Source organism: Nilaparvata lugens, chromosome 2 (assembly GCF_014356525.2).
Source record: "Nilaparvata lugens isolate BPH chromosome 2, ASM1435652v1, whole genome shotgun sequence".
NCBI classification, from domain to species: Eukaryota; Metazoa; Arthropoda; class Insecta; order Hemiptera; family Delphacidae; genus Nilaparvata; species Nilaparvata lugens.
The window spans coordinates 80,501,115-80,521,499 of NC_052505.1; the positions used below are offsets into that span (position 1 = coordinate 80,501,115).

Consider the following 20,385-nt stretch of genomic DNA (forward strand, 5'->3'; position numbering starts at 1 on the left):
TATTTCATCGGATAAAACAATTCCTCTTATAAAAATCCAAAACTGACTTTGAAGGTAATGAAATTCAAACAGTTCAGTTCACTTCAAATTTTATAAACTCTGTTCAAAACAAACTCATGAAGTTCATTTGTCATTGCCAAATTACTATGTATTCATCTTCAGCTCCTCATTTATTTTCTGTCAAATTGTTTTTCATTCATTGAATTTCATCGGATGAAACAATTCCTCTTACAAAAATCCACAACTGAATTTAAAGGTAATGAAATTCAAACAGCTCAGTTCACTTAAAATTTTATAAACTCTGTTCAAAACAAACTCATGAAGTTCATTTGCCATTGACAACGAAATACTGTGGGTTGATTGAATCCAATCGATACGTAATACAGACATTGAGGCGAACCCATACAATGAGTCTCGAAATACAAGAAGTGCACTTGATCAATGAGCAAATCATTGACAATACCTGTTACAGCAATGAATGGACATCATAAAGAGAAGTGATTGAGAGAATATCGATTACATTTCAACAACAGGGCTTCATCAATGGCAATCTGTATCATACGTATTAATTTGCTACATTCACATGGAATTATATTGATGATAAGCCATTTCCTAGTAGAATTTCAATTTGATCAGTATTACTTTGAGCAGTCATCCGGTAGAGGGTTTCGATTATAGCAATTCATTGAATCGATATTCAGGGAATAGGCTACCTACACTTCCACCTACTATGTCCACCCGCTTCCCAGCAGTGATAGGAGGAAAACGTTTTATTCGTTAATAAGCCACCTAAATCTCACTGTAGTAGCAACTAGATAATCTCAACACGCTCTTGTTTTGAGATCATTTGAAGAGAAGCGTGCTCATTGTTAGTTTGCTCGTCGATGCGTAATCGCCTTGGAGTCTGTCTTGCGAGTTATAATTGGACACTGAGAAAGCCGAATGGTGAGGGCCATGGGTGGAGGCCCCTCGGTCGGAGGAGGGAGGTCTGAAAAAAGGGGGTAGGGGGTAAAGGTGACTCAACTGCATCACGGTACATCGAGCACGCTCAACAATCGCCGTTGTCCTACAAGAATTAATGTATCTCTTCAAATGAGAGAACGCTTACTCGAACTGAAAGCCAGAGGGAGGAAATATTGACAGTAATTTTTCCCGTTGTTGGGGTATCTCGGAAAAACCAGGAAATTGTGATAGTTAGCACATAATGTGGTGGAAGATGTCAGACAATATTGTTAGTAGAGATTTCTATCCTCACCATAAACTAGTTACCATTCTTTTAAACCAATGATGCAAATATTGTCAGTAGTGATTTCTATATCCACCATAAACAGCCTTTTTTCAATTTGTTTTTCTAAACGACAAAGACAAATTCAATCACCTTCAACTCGAGAGGCACCATCAACTCAACACATTAAAAGAAAATGGAAAAGAAAGTAATCATTTATTGGATGGAACAAACAATACAATAGTCAGAGAAAAAAAACTGGCTATTGCCCAAGCTTCTTCTATTTCCTAATTTTGTCTCAATTGAATTGCTTCATTTTATAGAAAAAAAAACTACAGAAGATGAAGTAATATACTTGGAAATTTGACTTGGGAACTGGTAAAATACATTGCACTTCTTCCAAATACTCCAAAATCTACCAAATAGACTTGTAAACTAGTCTTCGAATATATTAGGCCTATATGAATGTAAAAACACCTTAGTATAGAGCATTCTCCCAATATTACCGCCTTCAAACCAGTTAGTTCCATATCCCAATTGTTCCTTCCAGAGTTGAATGTGGGTACCCAATATTGATTTCATGCATATCATAAAATTATTTAAACTAGTAGTTCTGTGAACAGTAGACCTCACGCAGTATTCTCATCCACAAGTGAATGAAACTATAGACCTTATGGAAATACAGCAATATAGACTGGCTTCTCCACACATCTGTGTAATCACTTGTCAGCTGATTTATGATGAATAATTTTCTATAGTCTGATTTTTACTCTAATATTGGCGTATGAAGGAGGCTCTTTTTTCCTTCATATTATCCTTGAAATGCAAAATTTCCAAAAACCTTGTATATACGTCGACGCGCAATTAAAAAAGGAACATACCTGTCAAATTTCATGAAAATCTATTACCGCGTTTCGCCGTAAATGCGCAACATATAAACATTCAAACATTTAAACATTAAGAGAAATGCCAAACCATCGACTTGAATTTCAGACCTCACTTCGCTCGGTCAAAAAAAGACAATTAAACGTGGAAAATATATTTACCAGGAAGCCTTTAAATAAAATTAGCCTTTGAATCCTTAATATTCTGTAGATAATATATGATTTTGATGTACTTCTTGACCTGATTATTTTGACAGTCATTTATGCCTTCTATAACCTTACGACTCTTCAAATCAGTGTAAGGCATAACGCATAACGTCATAAAAATTACTATAGAACATAATAATATAGAATTTGATTCAAACAAATAGAAAATAATATAATAGAATCATTCTGAACCGGATTGAATAACAGTTTGAACCAAATCATTGTGGAAATTCCCTTGACAATCTGTGGTAGAACGAGAGCCGAGTGATTATATGACCGTGGCACTCTTGGCTCATCCCCAGCAAATTCTACGAGGTATGTCAACGGCTTCCAAAAATTTGATATAAACAAAACGATTGCAGTCCGTTCAAAGCAACCTGTCAGTCAGATGATATATTAGAATCAACTATTTTACTTGGAATCAGGAAAAAACTTTGGGAATCGTCTCAATAATTCAGTATATCATGAATTTATTAATTTCTAATTGTCAATTAAACTACTTGAAACTATGATCACAGATCTAACCAGATCTGTTAACTTAGTCTATGCTATGATCAACACTGATAATAGGACAATACTCAACAACTATAAATAATGGGACTGTGATCTTGCTTCTCTAATTTGTAGCCAACATGAGGAATCATTCAAGATAGAAATTCAGCAGGAAAATAGAGATGACAAAATGAATTTGATCAGTTTTTCAAAGACAATAGATGTAAGTAAGTAATTCAATAAAAATATAATGACAAACTGTAGACCTGCTATTCAATTCTGCGCAGTTTGGTTTAAATATCGGGGACCGAGCAGTACAAAAGCATAAAAAAATTATTACGAAAGAAGAAATTATAATAACATTCATACAGAAATGTTCTATCTAATTACAGTAAATTGAATAAAAACACAAATATATTGTCAAATTCTACACTGTTCAATTTGGTACACTACCATGGTTTCGTGACCACACCGGTCACATTTTCAAGTTGACTGAAATCAGTGTGGTCACGAAACCATGGTCGTGTACCAAATTAAACAGTGTAGACTTTGACAATATATTTGTGTTTTTATTTAATTATGGAACGGTTCTACAATATTGACAATGACTCAGTCGAATTTTTACAGTAAATTGAGATTGATTCCCAGAGGGATGCAAAAATTTCCCTCACAAAGGCCCGGTTGCACAAAAGCCGGTTAAATTTTAATCCTGATTAACTACACGTGAACGAAATCAGAGAAGACCATTTCAAAAAGATCGATCTACTGGAATTAATCAGGATTGAAAATAACCCGGCTTTTTTGCAAACGGCACTAAGTACCTGATTCAATGATTACAAAAGTTCAACAGCTGAGTCATAATTTTGACACAGTCCCACACACATAAACTCGCTCACTCACTTCCATCACCAACAGACGACGAAATAATTATTATCAGCTGTTTTTCCAAAGATGAATAATAATTATCCTTTTAATGTCCTTCAGCGTGTTTTCCCAGGGATGAGACCGAGTGCAATCGAATCTTTATATTATAAACATACTATGTTCTGAATTTCGTGAGAATCTTCAGGCGGGATGCACACAGGAGAAACGCGTTTCGTGAAAAAAGTTTCAGGAAACGTGAAACGAAAGTTGCTCGCAATCGACTGATAAGATTAAGCAGGGAACGTTTCTTTTGTATGCATGCGCGAGTGAAACGGATTGCATGAAACAAGTTTCATGAAAGAGGGCTTCACGAAATGCGTTTCTCCGGTGTGCATCCTTCCTTAGAGCCGTTTACGAGATCCGGTGAAATACAAGCATATAAACATCTAAACATATGAACAGAAGTTGCTCGTTTAATAGTATAGGATACCTCATTACAGGTAATATAAAGGTCATGTTATTTCTAGGGATTGGGTGAATTTTATGATTATTTATAGGTTAGTTTTGCTAAATATGTTTTTTGATTTTGAATAGCATGTGTAGAAGTGGGGAGAAATACAACTCTTAACTAGATTTGCCCAAGATTACAATGGCTCATAAACTTTTTTAAACAAGAAATTTGAGAGTTGTCCAAAGTTGTGAACGATAATATACAACAAATTACGAATAATTTTAAGGAGAGATGTTGGGAGGATAGGTACAATTGAAATGAATTTTATTATGAAGAGAATTTCTGAGTGAGAAGCAAAACTCTAGCAGAATTGGTGAGGAAGTTGGAATGCTCTACTAAGCCAAGGTTCAACACAGCAGAGAAGTCGGCAAGAAGCCAAAAAGAATTCAAAATGGCGGCGATGAGGTGTCATCGGCGTCGTGGCGAAGGAGAATAAGAAAAGTAGGAGGGAAGAAGACAGAGATACCGAAATTAAGTTGGAGAGAGTGAGAAAGAAGACAAAAGGAGATTAGATTAAGTGGAAAGCGAGAAGTGGCCGGATCATCGTAGACAGTAAAAAAGCATCAAATAAGACTACAACAAACAAGCAGCATAGGAACGACGTCGTTTCAACCACAAACAAAAACTTGAAAAAGAAGAAGAAGGGGAAGAAATTGGGCACGATTGCAACGCAGCTGCCCACAGAGGCTGGGTGCTGGTGAGTCACTTTTTGGCAAAGTCTTGTACAACAGATAGAAAGGGAAAGAGATAGAAAAAACAGAGAGAGAAGAATGAATAAGTTATCACGCACCTTACGACAACCAAGCGACGCTTTTACTCTTTGCTCATCCTATTTTATAATAAAAAGATGAGTAATTTGTAAAATTTTATTGGTAAAATTACTAAAAAAAGAGGAAAAAATGAATATTGAGGGGTGAGAAACTCAGTAGAAAGATAAAAACTGGAGCAAAAGCGGAATAAACAAAGGATGTATAAGAGTTGTAGTTTTCTCAACAGATAACACATAGGAGTTTTGATTCCTGATTAGGAATTTCGTCCTAACCATGGACAAAAATTTTATCCATGACTTCCTTTCATAAGATAATTCAACGATCCAATTATAAATTTCGCTTTGTCTAATTATTGTCTTGTCTGAATTCGATATTTCCAAACATTCTCATGTGCTTTGAGGTCAGGTACGATTATTTTATGCATTCTATAGAAGAATAACTCAAAACCTTCTAATAAGGGGTTCAGTTGATTCCTAATGTTGTCTAATCAGTGAGGTTTCGGAGTATCTTATGGGGATGTGTAACTACTTAATTGAAATACATTGCATTCAAAATCTTATACGTGTTACACCAATATATTCAGGAAGTCAAAAAATTAGTAATGTTGGGAAACGTTGCAAAAACTATGATGTTATGAATCGTATTCAGCGATGAAAAAACTGTCCCTGATAGAAAAATCTATATTATGATTTCGTGAGCCTAGTATTGGAGAAATTCCACTATAGGTTATAAAGTTGTTTCCGTAGAACACTTGGGCTCTTATGAACCATCTCGGTTTAAAGTGAGAAAAGTCAGCTGTTGGTTTAAACCAGGAATGCAACGCATTATTATAAATGCGACCAAATCTTCATATAAACAATGATTAGTGTTAAACACCATTAGATGTTTACACCATCTCGGTTTAAACGGAAATTGATCAGTTGTTGTTTTGAACCAGGTATAACTTATAAGGCTGGCTAGAAGGCTATGAGAGGGCTAGAAGGTTCGCTTTCTCCAAAAAAGTTGAACTCAAATTCTAGTTTAACCCATCACCTAGTTTAACACATTATAATAAATGCAACCAAACATTGATTAAACTGGTTTAATAGTTAATCTTTGGAGAAAGCGACCCTTAATGTGACCATATCTTTTAGTGAACCTTAGTATCGTAATAATAAACCGAATTCGTTTCTTTAATAAACTTTTGTATCTTTTAGTAGTTAGTTTATCTTTAGGTTAGCGTTAAACGTAGATGTTGCAAATAGACCTAAGATATTATGATATAAGAGGTGAATTGCAACCACATTTTTTGAGAATGAATATTTGGTGTACTGGCATCAACTGAGCTACACCTAAAGCGCAACAGTTGAGAACAGCAAGCAGCAGAGCGGTGATTCAAGCGCTGTGTGATTGGCGAGTGGCCAAATCTGTAGCAGCTATACTGACCACGTTATAATGGCAGTATTTGATGGCTATCATTTTCTATCATTCGACAAAGCAGATAGAATTCTACATCTGCAACGTTGCGGATCGGTTTTTAACAATGTAGAAATATAATTAACGAAATATTTGAATATAAAATTATGTTTTTTATACATACATAAATATCAACACACATTTATATAAAAATTATTAGAAATCTAAGTACTCTTTTAAAATTTTTCAATCACGACATTTTTCAGCTATATAATACTACTAGCCGTCAGGCTCGCTTCGCTCGCCATATCCGTCTGGACCCCCGACTGGATTGTCCAAGAATGAGATCAGCAGGCTCGCTTCGCTCGTCTGCATTTTTCTTTTGAGCATTTTTATCATATGCTAGGACGATCCAGTCGGGGGTCCAAACTAAACGTCTGGCTAAACGGATATGGCGATCGAAGCGAGCCTGACGGCTAGTAATATAATATTCCCAGGAATAGCTCTGATTGAGGTAGCAGTGCCCAATCAATTTTTCCGCGATAAATGCATTTAAATCTTCAACTTGGTGTCAACCTAACAAAGTCAACTTAACTTAATGCCAACCTGACAAAATTATTAATTTAGTTACCAGTTAACAACTGTTTCGAAGAGGTACTCTCTCTAGTTTATAGTTTTATATTAACATATGGTATGGACATTTTTCAATTATAATTTAAGAGTATAAGAAGAATATACATGCTAAATGACGTTCTTTAAACCCTTAAAAACCACCCTTGGAGATAAAATATTGCGTACAGACTTTCGCTCTGCTCCACAACCGAACGTCACTCCGGCAGAACGATTGATGATCGACCGGGGAGCAACAGTGGTTCGACCGGAGAACGCGAGAAGATCTAACATCTTCCGTAATGTTCATGATGGGTGCGTGGGCGGAGCGACTGTGGTTCGATGGTGGTACGAGGGAGGAGCATGCTCGGTGCAGGTTGGAAGCGCGAATATGTGTACGCTGCTTAAGATGTTATGAATCCTATTCAGCGATGAAAAAACCTGTCCCTGATAGAAAATTCTATATTATGATTTCGTGAGCCTAGTATTGGAGAAATTCCACTATAGGTTATAAAGTTGTTTCTGTAGAACACTTGGGCTCTTATGAACCATCTCGGTTTAAAGTGAGAAAAGTCAGCTGTTGGTTTAAACCAGGAATGCAACGCATTATTATAAATGCGACCAAATCTTCATATAAACAATGATTAGTGTTAAACACCATTACATGTTTACACCATCTCGGTTTAAACGGAAATTGATCAGTTGTTGTTTTGAACCAGGTATAACTTATAAGGCTGGCTAGAAGGCTATGAGAGGGCTAGAAGGTTCGCTTTCTCCAAAAAAGTTGAACTCAAATTCTAGTTTAACCCATCACCTAGTTTAACACATTATAATAAATGCAACCAAACATTGATTAAACTGGTTTAATAGTTAATCTTTGGAGAAAGCGACCCTTAATGTGACCATATCTTTTAGTGAACCTTAGTATCGTAATAATAAACCGAATTCGTTTCTTTAATAAACTTTTGTATCTTTTAGTAGTTAGTTTATCTTTAGGTTAGCGTTAAACGTAGATGTTGCAAATAGACCTAAGATATTATGATATAAGAGGTGAATTGCAACCACATTTTTTGAGAATGAATATTTGGTGTACAGGCAGGCATCAACTGAGCTACACCTAAAGCGCAACAGTTGAGAACAGCAAGCAGCAGAGCGGTGATTCAAGCGCTGTGTGATTGGCTAGTAGCCAAATCTGTAGCAGCTATAGTAATCACGTTATAATGGCAGTATTTGAAGGCTATCCTTTTCTATCATTCGACAAAGCAGATAGAATTCTACATCTGCAACGCTGCCGGATCGGTTTTTAACAATGTAGAAATATAATTAACGAAATATTTGAATATAAAATTATGTTTTTTATACATACATAAATATCAACACACATTTATATAAAAATTATAAGAAATCTAAGTACCCTTTTAAAATTTTTCAATCACGACATTTTTCAGCTATATAATACTACTAGCCGTCAGGCTCGCTTCGCTCACCATATCCGTCTGGACCCCCGACTGGATTGTCCAAGAATGAGATCAGCAGGCTCGCTTCGCTCGTCTGCATTTTTCTTTTGAGCATTTTTATCATATGCTAGGACGATCCAGTCGGGGGTCCAGACTAAACGTCTGGCTAAACGGATATGGCGATCGAAGCGAGCCTGACGGCTAGTAATATAATATTCCCAGGAATAGCTCTGATTGAGGTAGCAGTGCCCAATCAATTTTTCCGCGATAAATGCATTTCAATCTTCAACTTGGTGCCAACCTAACAAAGTCAACTTAACTTAATGCCAACCTGACAAAAGTATTAATTTAGTTACCAGTTAACAACTGCTTCGAAGAGGTACTCTCTCTAGATTATAGTTCTATATTAACATATGGTATGGACATTTTTCAATTATAATTAAGAGAATAAGAAGAATATACATGCTAAATGACGTTCTTTAAACCCTTAAAAACCACCCTTGGAGTTAAAATATTGCCAAAAGATTTCTTAGTGCGCCTCTAAAGGGCCAACTGGACATACCTACCAAATTTGAACGTTTTTGGTCCGGTAGATTTTTAGTTCTGCGAGTGAGTGAGTCAGTCAGTGAGTGAGTGCCATTTCGCTTTTATATATATAGATTATCAAGTCATTTAAAAAAAGTAAATAGATTTCTAATTTTTATTTATATTCAAGAGTAGCCCTAAAGAGAAAATACAATAGGCCAACACACATTTTCTCTTTGTATATTTCACTCGACATGCAGTCAAATATTTGACTATGAGAAAAAATGAGCGTTCAGAGAGAAAATGTGTTCATCGCAGCTTGGAATGGATCGAGAAACCATAATCTATAAATATTAAAAAAATATATTAATGTATTATGAAATATGAGAATTTATTATTTTATTTTCTCAACGGATAAAATAAATTGCTTGTTTTTAACAAGAATGAACAGTAAATATTCCTGTTTGGAATAAAACATGAGTTCCTGTTTGGCTTGAAAATGTGCGATACCAGCACGAAACGGACGTCGCCACATAAAATAATGTGAGTGCTTTTTCACTTAAAAGTTTTATAAAACTTAATAGTACTAAATATTACATCAGATATACGGGATCAGCTATGTTGTATTGTAAATATCCTCTATAGAAGTATACTGTCTGTATACGTATCCGTATACCTGTATAGGTAAGTACGATACAGAAGTATCCTGTATAATTTATTCTTTATTGATTGATACAATAAGGACATCATCAAAATGATAGGGAGAGGAAAAAATAAGGTAACCTCGTGCTATTCCTCTCCAAAATTTAGATAAGGTTACAAATAGTCCAAAATAGGTTAAGTCTTGTAGTTGTTCATTTCACAAAATGTTCTATCTTAATTATTTTCACAACGTGGATTTTTAAATGTAGATGCTTCAAAACCAAACATATTGTATCCTCTACAGAAGGCAGTGGCAAAGCATAGAATCGGCAACACTGTCTTTCTCCACTGCCATTATAACGTGGACCTCACTATATACGGAGCACAGTGAGCAGAACACATCCAAGGTGAAAACCAAATGGCCGGCCTAGATGCTTTCGGAAGGAGGAGCCTCCTCTAGCAAAGAAGAGCAGTCAAAATTCTCTCAAAGAGCAAGAGACTTGAATCAAGAGATAGAGGAACCAAACAAGGCGGCCACGCCTTGCCTCCGTCAGTTGAGCCGTGAACCGGTTGTTGGAAAGGAAGCGAGAGTCCTCCTATCATCGGTGAAGGATTCCAGGTAGCTCACCTGGAAGGGGAGTAGATAGCGTTCATGTTTTCCGTTCTTTGATATTTCGAATCCAGTTTTGTAAGAAAGTAGTATCATTATAGGAATACTATATGATATCCTATAGGATATAGGATAATTATATGATATCCTATCTCATAGATCGGATTACTAGTAGAGTAAAGAATCATGTTTATGAAGATTCCATAGTAGAAATATGCTTAAAATACTGTCCCCCTCCAAGTACTTCTAAGTAGCTAACTACTGTATGGAACCGAATCTAATAGAAGATGAGTTCTACTGGATTAGTTGATGCAAGGGAAGAGGAATCTATTCAACTCTTAGAAAGAGGATTAGAAATAAACAAAACAATCTAACGGATAGTTTAAATCATAGAGAAACGATAGCATAAGTAGAAATCCCATAATTATTATTTAACGAAAATCCTAAATAAATTATGTAAATCACCCCGAAGACTTCTGCTACTGCAGACATTGACAACAGGGTTAACAGCTAGATGGAAATTCGATGAGAATTGTGAAATTTGATGGCAATTGGGAGGTACCGGGTTCGATTCCCGGGCTGGCAACTAATTTTTGGATAGTAGTTCTCATCGAATTTCCATCTTCGGGGTGATTTACAGCATTTATTTAGGATTTTCGTTAAATAATAATTATATATTAATTAGCATTTGAATAAATGCATTCTCTATTTAATTCCATCTGTAACCTAGATATCCCATGGTACAGGGCGTTTATGTCGCAACTTTTACTGTTATCCCAAGCCGATAGTTCACGTAGTTCTTTCCTATGCAGCTGTGTGACGCTGGTAGTCTCTCAAATTGTGCCGTTCATACACTATCACCACAACAAAACAGTAAAAATTGACATTAATCGACAGTAATCGGCTTGAAATAACAGTAAAAGTTGCGACATACCAAGGGATATCTACTTACGCTATTGTTTCTCTATGGTTTAAATACACTATTAATTCAATTTTTTCAAATCCACAATATCTGAGAACAGTAAACTTGATAGATTTCAATTACTTGCCGCATAATATTGGAGCTACTGTAAAGCAAGTGATTAATTTCTTTCTATATTAGACTAATCACTGTACTGCATGAATTGTTTGGAAACGGAATAAAAGTCATCATCATCGTCATGGATTAGGCTTTACAAGCCTGTTCCGACGTCCATCTCTTCCTCGGTCTACAAATACTTCTTCTGCCTATTGGCTTGTTGGAGTAGGGCATTCAATGGAAACGGTCTTGAGACTATTAATTCAATTTTTTCAAATCCACAATATCTGAGAACAGTAAACTTGATAGATTTCAATTACTTGCCGCATAATATTGAAGGTACTGTAAAGCAAGTGATTAATTTCTTTTTATATTAGACTAATCACTGTACTGCATGAAGTGTTCGGGAACGGAATAAAAGTCATCATCATCGTCATGGATTAGGCTTTTCAAGCCTGTTCCGGCGTCCATCTCTTCCTCGGTCTACCAATACTTCTTCTGCCTATTGGCTTGTGGAGTAGGGCATTCAATGGGAAACGGTCTTGAGACATTCTGAGGACATGATCTGAACACTTATTTCTATATGTTTTTATCAAGTTCAACACTGGTTGAACATCACATTCTCTTCTTATATTTTCATCCCGAATCCGATCCTCTCTTGTGCATCCTTTGACTTGTCTCGGAATAAAAGTGTAGTTCAATGGAGTGATCCGTGGTCTAGTTAGAGTGCCTGCTTAGCAGCATAGAGATCCCGGGTTCAAACCCTCTCAATACCAAAAGTTTTTTAACCAGATCACTCCCGTGTTATCGGATGGGCACGTTAAACTGTCAGTCCCGGCTGAAGTATGACAGTCGTAAGGCCCATTGACGGCTTAAATTATATATTCAGGCGGTGGGACCTTCCCGCAAGGGACTCCCCACCAACAAAAGCCATACGAATTTACTAGTGTAGTTCAAAACTACTAAACTTTGAAAAATAGATAATCATTACAGCTCAAACAGTAACAGTACTGTTCCCAGTTTATTGCAGTGAACTTACAAATTAAAATAATAGTAAGCAACATATAATATTATATGGCTATTTCTGTATTCGAGAATCAGAAGACTACTCAGACATTTTTGTGCAAATAAAGCTTATTTCTGATATTTTTCTGAGGCTACAGTTGAAAATATGATGGCAAATACAGGCAGAGATGTACAAAGACTGTGGGTTGAAGAGAGGTTAAAGCATGGCAATTGGAGAAGATCTGACATTCCATTACGCTTAAACCCCGACGGCTGTATTACAAGATGCTTTTATTGCGTAGGCTACCTACGCGTAAACCGACAGAAAAAAGTAGCGGAAAAGACACGAAATGAGAAGTGTTGAGTGGATGAGGGGAGTGAGAGAGTATTGTATTTCCATATCATGAGATGAGAAAGAGAATTAATAAACGGTAAAAAGAATATGACAAAAAAGTAGCGGAAAAAGACAGGAAATGAGAAGTGTTGAGCGAATGAGAGAGACAGTATGAGTTAAGAGGGAAAGTATTGTGTTTTCATATCATGAGTTGGAAGAGAGAATTAATTTATGGTAGAATATGTTGAGGGAAGAGGAACATCAAATCAGACTTTGAGAGAGGTGAAGGTCTATGGGGAGGGGGGAGATTTGTGGAATGGATGGAGGATTCCGAGGTAGGGATTTGGATGAAAAAGGAGGGAAAGCTTGAAAAACAAATAAAGTTTGATGGAGCTGCAGGCTGCAGGCTCTGCTCACAAAGGCGTTACTAGACAGAGAAGATAGATAGACAAAATAAAGAAAAACGACAAAGACAGAGAAAAATCACTGTTCAAGAGCAGGAAAGGCATAATCAATTAAAACAGAAGAGTAACGTCTAGTGCGCAAAGATACGAGGTCGGCTGTGTTTCAGTATCCAGGAGGTTGAAACGGTAGGAGGGGCTGCTTTGAATTTGAAGGCACTCACGAGTTGATGAGAGTAAGAGATAGAAAATACGAGATGGAAGCGATGAAATCGGGAGAGATAGATGGAGAAAGAAGTGAAGAAAAACATGTGAAGTTCAAAAATAGCATCGGTAGCCCCTTGGCACGGGCCCCGGGCAAGCCAGGCACCAAACCCCGTTCTGAGCATGCGCCATCGCTCGCGTGCCAAATTCATCTGGGACAATGCTCACCAGCTTACACAAGTACCCTTGAAACCTATAATGTATACTTCAAGTTTTAACAAACGATAATATTCCGATGAATACAAGTCAATACAAACAGAAAACGCAGCTTTCACTTGTGATGAGAAATCCTATTTGTTTCACTTTTACTCAACTTGTCCAATGTAAAAATATCAACTCAACTACGGACTTGAACTTGAACAATAATTCTGTACTGATAAGTATAAAGGTGTTAAGTCAGTTTTCATTATTTTTCAGGAGAGCAAAAACAAAGTTTGGAAAAATCTGTATGAAATTTATTAATCATTATTGAAAGTAGATCGCTAATCGTTGCTCTACATATTTCTTCACATGTTTACTGTGTCCAATAATGGTTTCTCACATATTGACATTTTTTACTTTCCTTACACTATTACCATAGGTAAGGAAAGTATTGCTTTCCGAAAAAAATTAAGGTACCCCACTTTCTAAATTTCTATACGTTTCAAGGTCCCCTGAGTCCAAAAAACTGGTTTTTGGGTATTGGTCTGTGTGTGTGTGTGTGTGTGTATGAGTGTATGTGCGTCTGTGTACACGATATCTCATCTCCCAATTAACGGAATGACTTGAAATTTGGAACTTAAGGTCCTTTCACTATAAGGATCCGACACGAACAATTTCGATAAAATGCAATTCAATATGGCGGCTAAAATGGCGAAAATGTTGTCAAAAACAGGGTTTTTCGTGATTTTCTCGGAAACGGCTCCAACGATTTTGATCAAATTCATACCTAAAATAGTCATCGATAAGCTCTATCAACTGCCACAGTCCCATATCTGTAAAAATTTCAGGAGCTCCGCCCCATCAATACAGATAGATTTCCAATTATCAGGCTTCAGATACAATTGAAACAAAAAAAATCAAGTGGAGTAGATTGAGCATGAAAATCTCTACAATTAATGTTCAGTAACATTTTCACCTAAAATTGAAAATAAGCTTTAAATTCGAGAAAATGTGATTATTCAATTGCAAATTATTGTTGATTCTATTAAATCATTCACTATGCAGAGATAGCAGACCTCATGTGTGTCTCCAGTGTTATTGCCCTGTCACCAGCTGGCTCAAATCTTTGAATAGTAGACTTGAGATGCGCGGGAACACTAGCGTCAGGTGATCAATTTTCATAACGGCAAGGAAAGTTGTGTGAGTGCGCCACACCAGATTTTTATACAGGTGTAAACAAAAATGTGTACGACTTAAACCCTATGTATCGAAGTATTTTATGGCTTAACCCTTTTTGATCTTGATTTGAGTTGACTTGTATATAATTTGTTAATGCCGCGTCTTGAAGGGATAAGCTGACTTGTATCATTTATACCAATACCTATTTATTTATAGTTATAAGTTGAATTGTATCATTTTTACCAATACCTAGATTAAATTTCACCTTTTTAAGGTTATGAGTTGACACATAACATGTATCAATCACACCAAACATGAATGATTTTTTTCTGAGATGTATCCGTTTTACCATGAGAATAACTCTGAAACAATACCACATAGACCTAAATCCTTTATACCAAAAAGAGCAAATTTCTCTGAATAAGAACTTGTGGAAAAGTCAAAATCGACATTTTGTGACTTAAACCCTTTTTGTTCATCAGTACAGAATTGAGAAATTCATTTGTATTCATGGGTGATTTAAACAGAAAACAATGCATCCAACAGAATTATTGAATGATTTGGAAAATTATGTTGATCCATCATGCCGAAATGGATCGAACATTCAGCTACTGAACTTGAAAATAAACAATAGGAAAATAATCAGGAGTGATTTGACTTCAGGAGTGAGGAGTAAAGGTATCACTTCAGCCATCAATCATTTGGATTTTTCACTTTACATTCAGCTCTACCATATTAATTTCCCATTTTTAAAATATATCCTTCAAGTAATTTGATCAACTCAAAGAATAGTAAACAACTTCCAATGATAGAGAATTAATCTTTTAATATCCATGATAGAGCGGAATCCTTCATTATGTTGACTGTAGGTTTATTTACCGTTTTATGAGCAAATACCGTAAAGTATACTGTGATTGTTAAGCTTGCGATGAATCACATAAATCTTAAGCAATAGTGAGTATAAAAGTTTTTTTTTTTTATTTATTCGTTGATATAATTACAAATCATATGAATATGATTGGGATAGAACAACAGGCATAGCCCAAAACTATTCTGTTCCCAAATTTTGATAATTAATGAAATGTCCGAAAAAATAGGTTATGTTCTTACTGAGGAAATTTCAAAAAGTTCTGTCCAAGAATATATATTAGCTAGAAATTTTGAATTTAGAATGATTAAAATACCAAATTATAGTCAAATTTTGCACTTAATATCACCGCACTTTGAATAAATTAAGTTATTATAGGATACTTATAACTTGAGCAACATCGCTAAACGTTTTTTTGGGTGTAAATTTCAAACAGAAATTCTATATTTGGATTGTTTTTACAATTTGAAGCAATTTTGGACATTTGTAATGGTGAAGATGATTTTGGAAAAAATTCTGTGAAAATTGAGTTTTAACCTTCTTTAACCTCAAAATTGTTCCAGCAGATTTTTAACTTGAATATGTGTAATGCTAGTTCGCCTCCATGGTGCACATTTGGTAACGCTAAATGGACTAGCGAATGATGGCGGTCAGACAAACTTATGTTCTCCAAAAACTACAAAACATCTCAAAGAAATTGTAAATATACAGTGTATATCTAGGAATTTGAGACTCATGAGCTATATGCGTGTGCTGTGTATCTGCCATACGCTAAATAAAATAAATATAGGATACTTTACTGTATCCTATATTATACTGCAATATATCATCCTATATCACACTATTGTATTAATATTAAATTCAGTCGAAATTAAACTTTAATTTCACTATTGTAGATTACTCTAGTCTAGAGAGTATAGTCCACCTGTAATATCGTTAACGGTCACCCAGCAGTTTTATGTCAAGGACAAAGCTTTCAATAAAATCTGACCAATTTTTCCAAAACAGTTGCAAAATCATTGTTCAAAAATCAATATTGTGAAGGGTGAATAATAAAAGAAGGGAGACAGTGACGGTAATAATAGGTATTAAAGCTGAGAGCAAGAGCATCCTTCTTCCTGTTTGTAAGATTCACACCTGCGACACAAAGCAATAATTTTGTGGATTTCACGGTGGAGAAATCGTGACGGGAAGAGATTATGTTGTGCAATACGATGGAAAACATGAAAGTATTATTATTGAAATGAATTATGGGAAAAGAAATCCGGCTATTAACTGACAGAGCAACGTATAATATTCTAGTATTTAGTGATGAATATTTTATAGAGAGCAGATGACTCTTCAGTGACCGTCTCTTCATTATGTAACTGGAAGCTCGATAATAATTGATGTCCGTTGACTTCACGAAACTTTGGTGTTAATGAATTGCAGTTGGTCACACTGCTAATAACACGGTGAGAATGCCCTTTGGCCCTTTCAATGATCCTTTCCCTGTCAACAATTCCAATATCTTCCAACTGACTGAAGCCGAATGGCTTTTCATTGAAACCTACAAGTCAGAGAGAGTTTTCCTTATTGAAAAACGGAATACCCAGACTATTATCTGTGAAGTTGGACACAAATCTGACCTGAAGTCAGACACAAATCTGAATGGAAGAATAGGAATAGTTTGCAATGTATGAGAAATATTATACTGCATAATTCTATTGTTTTTTAAATTGTAAATATGCTATTAATTATAGCCTACATGCTATTATATTATAATAAAGAATTTATTAGTTCTGATAGACGAAATTCCACCAATAAGGCTGGCTACTAACGGTAGAACATGCATGATAAACATACATGATGTACAGTCATCATACATTATTGTGTTATCACATCTGTGATAACAGCGAAATGCTTCGAACAGAATGTTTTGAGATTATGTTTTTGTATCTAAGATTTTTTTTCCTTCTCTGCTAAATGAGGTTGAATTATTTTTCTATCATTCTATAATTTTCTAGTGGTAATTTTCTATTATTATGCAATATTTATTACTTTATTATATTATGTACTTTTTGTATGAAAGAAGGATAAAACTTCTTGAAAGAAGGTAGCTACAATAATAAATTGATTGCTATGAAGTTTTCTAGGTTGTGGACTCGAGAACTGAACTAAACTATTGCATTCGGCAATTTTCCAGCTGTATTTTAGTAGAAAGAACATTTGAAATGAAATGAAGAAATTCTTTATTGGGCGGAGTGAGGACTTTCAAGTCCTCTCTACCACTCAACCTCGGCATTTGATTTTATTTAGCATGAAAAAGTAACAGAACGAGTGCTGAAATTATTCGGACATTTCATAACAATTTGAAAAGTGGTTTAATTGTTGCATTGGAAATAAAGATGAATTCGCTCTACTAGATATCAAAAATCCTGAATTTCCTTGAGATATTTATGAATGGATAATGAATAAAAAAGGCCTTTATTTAACAAAGCTAAGAATGAAAAAAATCATAAAAAAACATTTCATATGCATAATTAATTATTCAAGGATATAAGAAAACAAACTAAGCCATTCAATTTTGGCATAACCGAGAAGGTTGTCTGCCAGGAGTCGGTTATCAATATATTTGTGAAAAATTTTTAAATATTAAGAGAAAAATAAAGATATTCCTTGAGATATTTCTTCCCATTGTATTTTACAATGCAGTTGTGTTCGACTTGTAGAAACCGATTAGTACGTATATTGCAAATTCATGCGAAGTAGCAGGGTTCTCCAGCAGTAGCCGCTGGAGAAAGATACTAGAGAAAGAGGGCAAGACGAGACGGGAGATACTCGAGACCCAGAGAACTCCGACAGTTCGTTTGGCTTTTGCCTTTTATGGGGCGAGCCGCAAGACTCCGGTCGACGCGGTGCGGACGAGGGATGGAGAAGAACTAGAGGAAGGAGGAGACGAAGACGGAGAGAAAGAGAAAGAGAGGAGGGTGGGCGTCGAGACGCCTGTTTGCCCCTCTCCTTCTCGCGAGACGCACACAGACGTCTAATTCACTTTTTCGTTTCTCCATAAGACGACGACGCTCTCTCTCTCTAACGACGGCAGCTGTTAACACAGGAGGGCACGCGGCGTTACGCATTGCTCCTTGCTTTGTGATGGGGAGGAAGGAGAGCAACACAACTCACATGGGGAAAACCAAAATGTACACAACAAGAATAAGTAGGTCTTTTTGTAGTCTACTAGATTCAGAGACGAGATTGCAGTTGAACGGAAATTGAATGGATTGGATTGGATGAAGTGGATACATTGCAAGTTGTTCAGCTATACAATAGTATAGTATAGTTGTTCAGTTTAGTAGTTTAATATAGTTGGTTAGTTATACAATACAGTTGATCAATACTAGATAGAGTTAGTTAATGTAGTTAATTACATTAAGTTAATTATTTATAGTTAATGTATAGTTATGTTAGTTAGTTAATGTATCACCAAAGCTACCTGCAACGGTTCACTATAATGAGGTCCACGTTAAAATGGCAGTGGATAAAGATAGCATTGCCGATACTATGCCTTAATTAATTATAATTATTTCTACACTGTCAAAAACATAATTAGCATCGTTGTGGAACTATAAAAGGATAGTACTGTACTACCTGCTTTGTCGAATGATAGACGAGGATAGCAACACCAAAGTTAATCAAATACTGTCATTATAACGTGAACCTCACTGTAGTTCTATTGGATGAAAAAGACTAAGAAATCGTCAAAAACCACAGATTAATTGAATTCATTAATTTTGAATAATTGATCAATTAACTGATAAACTTTATATCTGATAAACCATAGAGTTTAACAGAGATTGACAATGGTGTAATAACCGAAACCGGTCTTTCTAAGTATCAATAAATCTGTGGTTTTTGACAATTTCTTAGTCTTTTTCATTCAATATGAATAATTACCACAATATCAACTTCTCAACAACACAAAAAGTCACTGTAGTTCACTATGTACCTCAATGATTGAAGGATCATGCAGTGAGGTGAAACGAGATTTGGACCTCTTTACCAATAGTAATCTACCTAATGTCGATTGATAAAAGTGCTCCCTTCCCACAACATCAGAAGAATAATGACGGATAGAGAACTTGAAAGAAGCATTGAATAAACGATCTAACTATAAAAAATTGAATTTCCTTTTATTCCTCCAACCCTGAAACTTTTCCAGCACTACTGAGATATCGGGGATGATATTCTACATCCAATTCGGAGGTTAAGAAATTTGAGAAAGTTGCAATTTTACACGATTTGGCAACCCTGTAATTGTGAAATAAAAACACAAATATATCGTCAAATTCTACAGTTTTATTTAGTACAGGACCTGTTGGCTAACATGTACCAATTCAGAATTTTTTTCATGTACCGATTTCATTATGGACCGGTTTTACAACATCGATAGTGACTCAGTCGAACCCTGTAATTCATTCGCATTGAGGGCCAAGTCTCAACTTATTTCATACAGGCTATAAAACTATTATATGATTGAAGTTAATGCAGTTTTTCGTTCATCCAGACTCCATTAGATTCAATCAGAAAGAAGATTATAAGACTCTTATAATATTTTATCTTTGGTTCAATCAACTATTTAACAATAATTATTATTTTAACTGAGTGTGCTTATCAATAACTTGATTCTGAGCTTCTAATAACTTCAATCAGATCTAACCCCAGAAAGAAGATTATAAGACTCTTATAATATTTCATCTCTGGTTCAATCAACTATTCAACACTAATTATTATTTTAACTGAGTGTGCTTATCAATAACTTGAAGCTAAGCTTCTAATAGCTTCAATCAGATCCAACCCCAGGTGTTTAAATATTGCAATGCTCACAGACGCACGTCTGTCTGTTGTGTGCGTTTGCTTCGAAGACAACACGATAAAGTTGCATTACTGTACTAGTAGTTCTGTGAACAGTAGATATCACGCAGTATTCTGATCCACAAGTACC

At 35.5% G+C, this 20,385-nt stretch overlaps 1 protein-coding gene across 2 annotated transcripts in view; it reads right to left on the bottom strand.

The window, feature by feature from the left end:
* LOC111047676 (myocyte-specific enhancer factor 2) overlaps nt 1-20,385 on the bottom strand; it is a 240,523-nt gene that overhangs the window by 76,928 nt on the left and 143,210 nt on the right. The window lies entirely within an intron of this gene.